This window comes from Podarcis muralis, chromosome 1 (genome assembly GCF_964188315.1).
Source record: "Podarcis muralis chromosome 1, rPodMur119.hap1.1, whole genome shotgun sequence".
In the NCBI taxonomy this organism is placed as follows: Eukaryota; Metazoa; Chordata; class Lepidosauria; order Squamata; family Lacertidae; genus Podarcis; species Podarcis muralis.
Window position 1 is genome coordinate 132394200 of NC_135655.1, and position 11783 is coordinate 132405982.

The 11783-nt window shown below is 44.3% G+C and overlaps 1 protein-coding gene across 10 annotated transcripts in view; it reads right to left on the reverse strand.

The window, feature by feature from the left end:
- ADARB1 (adenosine deaminase RNA specific B1) overlaps positions 1–11252 on the reverse strand; it is a 59899-nt gene extending 48647 nt beyond the window's left edge. For 5 of the 10 annotated variants that reach the window (XM_077918822.1, XM_077918810.1, XM_077918823.1 and 2 more), the window contains exon 1: positions 11043–11248. The gene's annotated coding sequence lies outside the window, so the exon portion shown is untranslated. Of the gene's footprint in view, positions 1–10385; positions 10529–11042 lie in introns of those variants that run through there. The other 5 variants (XM_077918807.1, XM_077918808.1, XM_077918795.1 and 2 more) reach the window with 3 other exon arrangements.
- Between the last annotated feature and the right edge of the window lie 531 nt (positions 11253–11783).

An 11783-nucleotide genomic window follows, 5' to 3' on the forward strand; every position in this document is an offset into this window, starting at 1 on the left:
TTCCATGCGCTGCTCTGGTTCACCATGCTGGCCACATGACCCGGGAAAACTGTCTGTGGACAAACGTCGGCTCCCTCAGCCAGTAAAGCGAGATGAGCGCCACAACCTCAGAGTCGTTTGTGACTGGACTTAACTGTCAGGGGTCCTTTACCTTTACCAACTTAGCAACAAACTTGTTCTCAAAGTTCCCAAAATCTGTGGTGGAAGCCGTGTTAAGTTGTATCATAGAACTTTAAATGTATAATGTGAATGTGGCTGCATGGTTCCTTGTTTGTCAGAGAAGAGAAATGGGCCTGACAAGCAGACTTGCTAAGTCTCACCTATATTTGATGCAACCCAGTATCCCACACTGGTACAGACATTGGGCTACAACCACAAACGTCTCAAAACCAGAAACTCCAGAGTTTGTTCTAACAACAAAAATAGAATCCCGTGGCACCTTAAAGACTAAAGAAGTCTTGTGGCAGAGCCCTGTTCATCAGATGAATCCTCCAAACGTGACACAAAATTCTTTACAGTCAAATCTGGAGCCACCTCTTTCTGATCACAGCACTTAGTCAGGAGCACAAAGCATAGTGCAGGAGACAGGATGGTGGTACAGTTTGTTTGCAATGACAAAAGCATGTAGACTATCATTCCAAAAACACTTAGCAAACAATGAAAATAACCTGCCAGGTACATGCGTAAGGAGTGTATCAGCTGGTTCTTGTATTATGAATACAAAGCAAAAACCATTCAAGTTGTTTGAAGAGAAATGGCACAAGTAAAACTTTAGATGTCAAGGCTAGACTGATTTTTCCACAAATAGGCCATAATTTTAAACACATACATATTTTGTAAGTGCATCCAACCTTGCCTAGAAACCAATGATGATCCAGACAAATGCATAATTCCCTGAAGGCGACTATTCCAGAATTTTACATCTTTAAGAGCACATTCATATGCCCTAGATACAACAGCTGGGTAGCTTTAGGGTTTACTGAAGTCCTCCTACACTGCCATACTATGAGATACATCTGCCAGTCCCAGCCCTGATGTTCTGTCATGAGAATCAAGTATATCCTTACCACAAAGTGGTAGTATGGGTATGCCAGAGGGAAGAGCAGATTTACAACAAATCCCATGCTCTTGTAGACCTCACTCCCAACACCTGTACTGCAACAGAAGAGGTGATGCGCCTTAAATTTCAAACTCCATGTATGCCAGGATCCCTGTTGCCTCCAACCCATAGAGTGGTGATGGTGGTTGTTAATTGAATTTATATACACTCTGGAGGTCTCAAGAGCAGCTCACAGAACAAAATCAGAACACAAAACACATACCGTAATCAAAATAAAAACAACAAGTGGTTGCTACTATGCAAGGCACACTCTGTGCAGTGATATCATGATGCAGTGATATCATTTTGCTGTTTCCGCATCAGCAGGCATTAGACTGGCTCCTTTCACACCTGGCTGACATGGGGATATACCTGGCATACCAATCTGTGATTGGTGGGAGTTGACAGTGTTTCCATGGGCACACCAGGTGTGGGGATCAGGGTTGTTCTGCTCTGTTTTTTTGTGCTGATAGTGCACAGAATCCTGATTAAGTTATATTGGCATACATTGACGGTCAGATTGCCACAATTATAGGATTGTCAGGTAATGGTGAGAAATCTTCCCAACCTAATGCCTTCTATACCCTGCTTTCTTCAAGATAATTATCTAAAGACTCAGAAAATCACAACAGAAGGCATCCAGTATGAAGCCTAGTGCTGCAATTAGAAAAGAAAAAAGGAAGGAGACATACAAATTATCCACCTATAAATAAATAAGAAATTCAGGATGATTCTGTGCAAAATCAGTACAGCTAAAATAACTTGCATTGCCTTCTGCTGTAAGAAAAGAAGTAAGACCAGAACGCAGGCAACAGCATAGGTTTTTACATAAATTGCCATTCTGCAGTTTGTGTTTGAACTGCCTAGCATTCATATATTTCACCAAGTGATCTTACAGTGATCCAAAGGAATAATCACAGATCCACAAAAACAGGCATCCAAGGTACAGATTCGAATAGAACTTCATGGTATTTACATGGGATGCCAACCAAACCGCCATCAAATCACAGAACAGGGCTGTGGGCACAGCTGAACAGTTGCAAAAAGAGGGCTGCTGAAGGGCTGAGTAGAGTCCAACGGGCCCAAGGTTTCACCAGCCCTGCTTTAGATGGTGCACAAAACCTAGCTCCATGCCTGTAATCTAATGACTGAAAATACAGTAGCAACAGATAGAAATACTATATCTAGTCAGATATGACCGCAGTACATTTTAATTATTCAATAACCAGTTTTCTGTTGCTCTTGAAAGTAGTGCAAATGAAAAACCTTACTATAAATTATCTTTGGTTGATCATTTATTTGCCAAGTTTGATTAAAAAGGCAGGATTCAGTAATTTAGATCCACCTGCCCTGCAAAATGGTGTTGCCATCAGCATTTGCCAAACATAATAATGCCTTAAAGCAACACTGTCTTTTGTACTAGTAAGAGGTCATTTGAAAATCAATTGTGCATTCAATTACTTTTCTGTTCCATTTTGAACAGCATTACTTGTTTCATAATCGTAATGGTTTTATCTGTTTGTATATTTTTTATAATTGTATATTCTACTGTAACCTGCCCTGGGACCTTATGGTGAAGGACAGGTAAGAAATTATTACAAATAAATAAATACTCACTAGTAGCTATTTACCACCATGAATTTGAGCTAAGACTCAATTGTTTGCTCAATTTATATCAAATGAAATGGGAGGGGAGAGAGTGACACTGTGCAGCAAAACAGGACTACAACACCCATGCCTATCTTAGGCTAAAGTCCTAACCCACTTAGCTGAGAATATGCTCCAATGATTTTAGTAGGTCCCCCCAATGCAGAAGATTAAATTTAGATAATATATCCAAAATAATTTTCAAGTAATTAGTTCAAGTAATAGTTCCTATCCCTGACAACCATTTCTATTGAATGAAGTACAAGCAGGTCTTCCTATCCGAACACAATGTGTTTTCAGGAAATTGTTTGTTAGGCAAGCATTTGCACATGGAGCCTGATGATTTCCATTGATTCCTATGGGAAGATTTCTAATGCGTTCCCGACCACATAAGTTTTATCCCAAACTGATGAAAAAACAAGGAAAATCCTCTGAAACCTTGCAAAAGGAAACAAGGGTGGGGGGATGCTTTCTTATTTGTCTGATCTCCCTATTCCACCTGCCATGGTTTCTGGCCAAATGGCTGTTGCTGACCAGTAACACAAAAGAGCAAGGCTTCTTTAAAGCTGCTTATTTGTTTACAGTACTGCACGCAGGTCCAGCTGTTTGGATATGTGAATGTGCAGTGTGTACAGTGAGGATTGGGTACTATTTCCTCATGTTTGGATAAGTCATTTTTTTGTATAACAAGTGTTTGAATAGAGGGACCGATCTTCTCATTGTACTATGCAGGTGTACTCCTCCCAGCAGTCATTCCTCCTCTGGTCACTACTGTGAGTACCCAACCTGACTGATTGACTCCAATGCTGTAGTTGTCGTCGTAGGGTTAACGTTGCCTGGCTCCGTAGGGTTGACATCGCCTGGCTCCAACCTCATCAGCTGAAAAGGACTCTTCACGCTGCTCAATAAGAAAGGATGCCCACCTAAGCTCCACAAGATTATTGTGTCCTTCCACGAGATGTGCGGCACCGCCCAGTATGATGCTCAGATACCTTCCCGATAAAGGATGGTATGAAGCAGGGCTGTGATCTTGCCCAAACTCTCTATAGCATATTCTTCTCCCTGGTGCTCTCACATGCCTTCAACTCAACTGAAGACGGTGTGTGCATCCATTCAAGGAGTGACAGGGGTCTGTCCAAATTGGCATATCTCCACACCAAGACAGAAGTGTCTTATCCGAGAGATGTTGTTTGCAGATGACGTGGCCTTGACAGTGAACTCCAAGGAAGCTCTACGGTGTCTCAGAAACTATTCTGCACAATCCTGCATGGAGTTCAGCGTTACCAACGTCCTCGGTCAGGATGTCACCAGCATGCCATGCATCAGCACTAGTGACCACATGCTTGAGGTGGTAGATGATTTTGTCTACCTGAGCTCCACCATAACCAGCAACCTCTCCATCGACACTGAGCTGGACAAGCATACTGGCAAGGCAGCTACAGCAGTGGCTTGCTTCTCCAAAAGGGTCTGGGAGAGGGTGACATTAACGACCAATGCAAAAATAAAGATCTACCAGGCTTGTATGTTGAACACAATGCTTTATGGTAGTAAGACTAGTAATGACACCTCAATGCCTTCTACAGGTGCTGTGTCAGGAAGATTTTGGGCATCACATGGCAGGACAGAGTGTCAAACAAAGATATGCTCTCCCAAGCCCACATTCCCAGCATGTTTGCACTCCTGTGTCAGCAACGTCTACACTGACTTGGTCATGTCCCAGACTGGAAGATGGCAGGATCCCCAAGGTCATGCTCTACAGAGAGCTGGCTTCAAGCTCCAGGCCCAATGGCAGACAAGCTCTATGTTACATAGAAGTCTGCAAACATGACATGAAGGCTGGCAACATTAACCCTGCCATGTGGGATGCCCTTGCAGATGACCACAAGCACCTGGTGACAATCAGTCAGGTTGTGTATCCACACTAGAGGACAGAGGAGGAATGACTGCTGGCAGGAGCACAAAAAGAAGAAATGCCATGGTGCATCTTCAGCAGCACAACCAGGTGCCTTCATCTGACCCAGCTGCAACCAAACATGTCTCTCTCGTATCAGTCTGTACAGCCACAGCTCTCCAACAGTTCAACTTTACATCTGAAGGTGCACAATGTTGCGTTTGCAGACATCTTTTTAACACAGAGTTGGTCTACCAATGGGTCTGAGGCCTGAAGCCAGATCCCCATAGAGCATGTCCTTACTTTTTCAATTTAATTTCTAAAAGTTCTGACTACTTTGTTAGATGGGAATGCCAGTTTCTCTGTATTGTAAATAGCAGATCAACCAATGGTTACTGATGAATCAGTTTCTAATGAGGAGAGTGTCATACTTCTTTTCTGCTTTGATAAGGAACATTAGGTTCCTTTGGAATGACTCTTTGGCTTCACTTTCTGTTGGAACATCAAAGCAAGCATGTACATCATCAATAGAAGGGCCCCAACATCCCGGAAAAAGCACTTGAGAAAATGAGGGTACACTCCTATGCCTATTTTTCTGCAAGAAAGTACCAATGAATGTAACTGGCTGCATTTCTAAACAAACATGCAGAGGATTAAATTGAATTGGACCTACAACGCTAACCCTGCAAACCATGGTTATGAACACAAGCTGTGAACATCCATTAGGTTTTGTAATGTAAAGTAACTTTTGGTGATGAGGGTTCAAACTGTTTACTATGTGCTTTCCGTGATGCTAGCTGCTTTCTGTCTCAGCAACATCTATGCTGGTTTGGTCCACAGAATGGAAAATGGCAGGCTCCCCAAGGACGTGCTCTACAGAAAGCTGGCTTCAAGCTCCAGGCCCAATGGCAGACTAACTCTGTGTTACAAAGATGTCAAAAAACGTGATATAAAGGCTGGCAGCATTAACCCTGCCATGTGGGAAACACTTGCAGGTGACCACAAGCACCTGAGACAATCAGTCAGGTTGTGTATCCACACCACAGACCGGAGGAAGAATGACCACTGGCAGGAGCGCAGAGACACCATGGCACACCTGCATCAACACAACTGGACACCTTCATGTCCCAGCTGCAACAAAACATGTCTCTCCCATATCAGACTGTATAGCCACAGCTCTCCAACAGTTTGACTTCACCCCTGAAGGTGCAGTCTTCCACTGCTTCCTAAGATAGACAAATGCCAACCAGGGAAGAAGAAAAAAACAGGTGCTTTGAGCACATCTATGTGGTGGGAAAATGGCATACAATATATTTATTTATTTAAAAAAATTATATACCGCTATCTCATAAAGATATATTACAACAGTTTGCAACAATATAACAAAACCAAACAATAATATTATAAAAAAGTTAAAAACATGTTATAAGCAAAAATAAATTAAAACAAACAACAACAGACCACTGAGGGGGTATACTCTTAATTGCCTGCATAGGCCTGGTGGAATAGGAAGGGTTTTAGCAGGTGCTTACGCGGGTGGCGCTGTGGGTTAAACCACAGAGCCTAGGACTTGCCAATCAGAAGGCCAGCGGTTCGAATCCCCGCGACGGGGTGAGCTCCCGTTGCTCGGTCCCTGCTCCTGCCAACCTAGCAGTTCGAAAGCATGTCAACGTGCAAGTAGATAAATAGGTACCGCTCCGGCAGGAAGGTATATGGCGTTTACGTGCGCTGCTCTGGTTCACCAGAAGCGGCTTAGTCATGCTGGCCACATGACCCGGAAGCTGTACGCCGGCTCCCTCAGCCAATAAAGCGAGATGAGCGCCGCAACCCCAGAGTCGGCCATGACTGGACCTAATGGTCAGGGGTCCCTTTACCTTATAAGTTAGTACAGAATCACAGAATTGTAGAGTTGGAAGGGACCCCAAGGGTCATCTAGTCCAACCACTTGCAATGCAGAAAGGCTCCTGCTAAATCTCTATTGGCAGGGTGCTCCACAGGTTTAGTTTTTCACTGTTGTCATATCAGCCTCACAAACTCAAGGAACACACAAATATACTCCTGCAGATAATCTCGGTGTTCAAGCTAGAATAGAAGGGTTCAGGTGAACCTTGATGTATCCTGGATCAAAGTTGCTTAGGGCTTTGAAAATCAATAAAATAATGGTGAACCTGGCTCAGCAGCGGATAGGCAGCCAGTGTAGCTGTTTTAATAATGGTGTCTTATGTTCTCAATCAGAAGCTCCCATCAGTATTCTTGTCACAGCATTCTGCACAAGCTGTTGCTTCCTAACCAAACCCAAGGGTAGCCCCACATAGAGTGCATTGTAGTAATCCATCCCCAAAGTTACTCGTGCATGGAACAGTGGTCAGGTTATCCCTGCCCAGGAATGGATGTAGTTGATAAGACTCCCAGGTGGTTGTCGCCAATGGAGGCTAAAGCCGTGAAAAAGCTCAATATGGAATCTAAATGGCCGAGATATTCGGAAATTCTAGAACAAGAAGGGGACAGGTTGAAATTGCAGAGTTATGAGAAACTTAAAAATAAGGTGCAGGATTGGTTACATTATTTTCAAGTAAGAGAGGCCTATAATTTGGACAGGAAAAATGGCTTCCAGGTGGAAAAATCAAAGCTGGAAACAAAACTGTTAGAACCCAATGCTAAGATATTGTCGAGAATGTATGATATGCTGTTGAAATGGAATACTGAGGATGAAACGGTTAAATCGGCTATGATAAAATGGGCACAAGACATTGGCCATAACATTTTTGCTGACTGGGAACGGTTGTGGACCACCGGTATGAAATTTACGGCATGTAATGCCTTAAGAGAAAATATTATGAAAATGATTTATAGGTGGTACATGACACCAGTCAAGCTTGCAAAAATTTATCATTTGCCTGATAACAAGTGTTGGAAATGTAAAGAAACTGAAGGAACATTCTTTCACCTTTGGTGGACGTGCCCAAGGATTAAGGCGTTCTGGGAAATGATCTATAATGAACTGAAAAAGGTATTTAAGTATACTTTTCTGAAGAAACCAGAGGCCTTTCTCCTGGGCATAGTCGGCCAATTGGTGCCAAAGAAGGATAGAACCTTTTTTATGTATGCTACAGCAGCAGCAAGAATACTTATTGCAAAGCATTGGAAGACGCAAGATCTACCCACATTGGAAGAATGGCAGATGCAAGTAATAGACTATATGGAACTGGCAGAAATGACCGGCAGAATCCGAGATCAAGGAGAAGAGCAGGTGGAAGAGGACTGGAAGAAGTTTAAAGTTTATCTACAAAAACATTGTAAAATTTATGAATGCTGAGGGCATTGAAAATGAAATGAAGGGGTTCTAGTGATTAAGATAAATAAGACTATAAAGGGAGGGATAATGGATGAAAATGAATAATGAATGACATTGCTGAACCAATCTCTAAATTGGAATACAAGAAAGGAAAGCGGGGGAAAGTAAGGAAAATAAGGTTTTGAAGGTTATTAATCTGAAAAAGAGTTCTTTTTTATGTCAAGTTTGCTTTTTTACATTTTCCTTTTTTCTGTTTTTCTGTTTGTATTTTTGATGTATGTGGTTTGTTGCTTTTGTGATTTTTGTCGATTTTTGTTGGTTGTTAATGTTTTTGAAAAAATCTAATAAAATATCATTAAAAAAAAAAAGGAATGGATGTAGTTGGCGAACCAGGCACATGTGGCTACAGAGGCCGCTGGTGACAAAGATGTATCCCAGAGTACACCCAAACTACACAGACTGCTCTGAAGAGATTGCTCCTTCAGAAGGAGTGCAGCTCCCATTCAGAACAGGCAATTTGCCAATTTCCCAGACATGGGAACCACCCACCCAAAGGGCCTCCATCGTCCCAGGATTCAAACTCCCTCTCCCCACCTCATCTCTTGCCAGGCTTTGCCTGCAACATATCACGACACTGGCTCCTATAACCAACTTCTCCTTAGAACTGGCCTGACTCAGTAAATGCAGCACTGAACCATGGATTATTATTTATGAGTCATTTTTCTATTAATTGAAATACTAAAGTGATGTATAATTAAAACAACATAAACAAATTAGGAAAATTATTGAGAATGTGATATAAAAGTAAAATGATTGTGTTTGTAATTTGAAAAAACAACAAAAAACAACAACAAAAACAACAATTCATTACTTGACCATAACCAAGTAATTACTTTGCACCCTTAGATTCACAAGTGTAAAATGGGAATTAAAGTGATCTATTTTAGACTAGAGGGCTACTGTATGGATGAAGAAACATGGAGAATGGAGAGCAACACAGAGTAAGTGACACAGAGATCATTAAACAAAGAAAGGTTGCTTAACTTAGATCTACCTGAAAATCAAGGAAATTATTGGAAAGTAAGAGATTCTAAATACAAATGGATTGCTAGAGTAGTATTTTCAACATCCCAACTTCAGTTACATTTTGACCTCACTGAGCATTCAAAAATACAGTTTCTCATTCTCACACCCAAGTAGCATTCATCTCACATTTAAAATTTTGACACTTTGTGTTGTTCTGAGCTTCAAAGAACTGAAAGTATTCTGTTACCCTGAAATATTTCAAAACAATTACAGACTCAGAAAAACTCTAATGCTGATATATATATATATATATATATATATATATATATATATATTTGCTTTCGTAGATTTTCACGGGTATAGGAATGCAGGTTTTGGTGTCCTCGGGTGTCTTCCCGTGTAAAAGTTGGGGTGTCTAGGCGACGTTTCGACGAGGTCTCACTCGTCATCTTCATGAAGATGACGAGTGAGACCTCGTCGAAACGTCGCCTAGACACCCCAACTTTTACACGGGAAGACACCCGAGGACACCAAAACCTGCATATATATATATATATATATATATATATATATATAATGCTGCTGACTAAAGAAATAGTCATTGTCCCCAGCTTGTTGTTGGCTTTTATTAAATTTTATTATTTGTTTTTAGTCACCCTGAATGGCACAAAGAAGGGTGGAATATAAATATTATAAATAAATAAATAAACAAGACATTTATATTAATTTTGCACTCTACCAGTATCCCCAAATCTTTAACCCTTGGATTTACTTCTTTCATAATAAACAGAAACACATAAATACATTCCTGTTGTCCTGCTATTCCTCAAGAAAACAAGCAAAGAAATGCCCTATGAGAATTTCTACAAAATACATGTATTTCAATTCATAATTCGTATTTCCCAATTTCTGAGCTGTAGCTGTAGTTGCCTTTTTGTGTATACCATAAGAGTCCTTGTTTCTGCTAATGCCAAAGCCGGAATCACTCTTAATAAAGGCCATAATGTTTTGAGGTTTTCTCTATCTGTAACTGTCTCACTGTATTTACAGGCGCTCACGTTTTCTATGAAACGCAGGGGAATTCTCCCTATTTGTAACTCTTTTTCCTCAAAGCAAAATATTTATTGGCATCAGTAGTAGGTGCACTGGAGAGTTTATCTGAATCTATCCTCAGGAAAGTGAACTAAACCCATGTTTCTATTTTAATCCTATTTTAAACAAAGTTAAAGTAATTTTAACACTGAATACTTTAAGCTCATTTTGATCTTTTTCGCAGCTGAACCAAGACATTTAATCTGACCAACTGTTACTCTTTTATAATCCATATTGCAAACATGCTGCTGACTAAAGCAATAGTCACCGAGCGCCCAACTTGAATCAGCTACTCTGTATAGATTTCTAGAATCAGCTGCGATTCAGGCTCTTACATGTTCGCTAGCGAGGAGGAAAGGATCCCCGTGTAAACAGGTAGGGAAGAAGGAGAGCAGGTGCGCAGGAGCAAAGAGCCAGCTGCCTCCCGAGGGTCCCAAGGAGACGCTCCGGAGTCAAACCGCTTTGCGAGACGCTCAGCGCCCTGGGCGAGGCGGCCCCGATCCCGAGCGGAAAAGGCCAACGAGGCCCGTCCGACTCTCCCCGCGCCCCCCCCCCGCCCAGCAGCGCCCGCCTTCTCCCTGAGGTGCTGGCTTTCTGCTTGCAGGGGTAGCTTGGGGGATTAAAAGCGGCCCCTCCATCCTTCCCTGCTGCTGCTTCTCCTCCTCCGTCCTCCCCGGCCCGCCGTCACGTGTGGACGCGGCCGCTTCCTCGGCGCGTGGAGGAAGAGCGAGCGCCGCGCAGGCCCGGCCAGCTGGGCGGGCGAGGGGCTTTGCCGCCCCTGCCTTCTTCGCCTGGCTGCCTCCCCGCCGGAGGACGGCGCGCCCGGGAGACGCGCGGCGGACCTTGGACAGCAGCAGCAGAGGAGGCGGCGGCGGAGGAGGAGGAGGCTCCCTGGCGACCCCGCTCCCTCAGGCGCTGCACCTGCCTCCGCCGCGCGGCTCCCCCTCGGCCTGGGACGAGGCCCGGCAGAGGCGGGAGGAGAGGTGGCCTACCTCGCAGGGCGCCCGGCGGAGGCGACCACCAAGACGCCGCTTCCCCGCCGCCGCCGCCGCCGGATCCGCGCAGCCTCCCGCCTCTGCCCCTCGCCGCGCCGGCCCAGTCAGTCAGTCAGTCAGCCAGCCGAGGGCGGGCGCGCTCTCGCTCCTCGCTCGCTCTTTCCGTGGCCGCGCCCGGCGCCAGCCCCGCGGGACGACGCTGCGACGGGCGGCCCTGTGTCGCGCGGGAGGAGCGAGGGGCGGAGCCACGGGGGAAGGACCGCCCAGCAGGCGCGGCTGAGGCGCGCATGCGTGGCTGGGGGGGGTGCGCGCCCTCCGCTCTCCCCCTCCCCCCCCTCCGGACCCCGCGCGCGAGGCTCTCCGTGGGCGGGAAAAGCGTCTCTCTCGGGCGGAAGGCCCCGTGGGAGCGGGGAGAGGGGCAGCCGCTGCTCTGGCTCCCCCCGCCCCGAACCGGGTCTTCCTTTCGGTTCTGGCGGGGAGCGCGCCCTCTCCCCCCTCTTGCGCTCCGCTTTTCCCTCAGAAGAGCCCCCTGATCCCCGTAATCGAGGATTATCGTGCACAGGGGCTCGCCAGATCCGCCTTCGGCCGTCTCTTTTTTTTTTTAATTATATTTATTGAAATTTTGACATTGAACTCAACAATACCAATAACAATGACAACAAAAACCACTACACACTACATATATACAAAAAAGAAAAAATACAAGACAAATAAAAAAGATGCACAATCAAACGTATT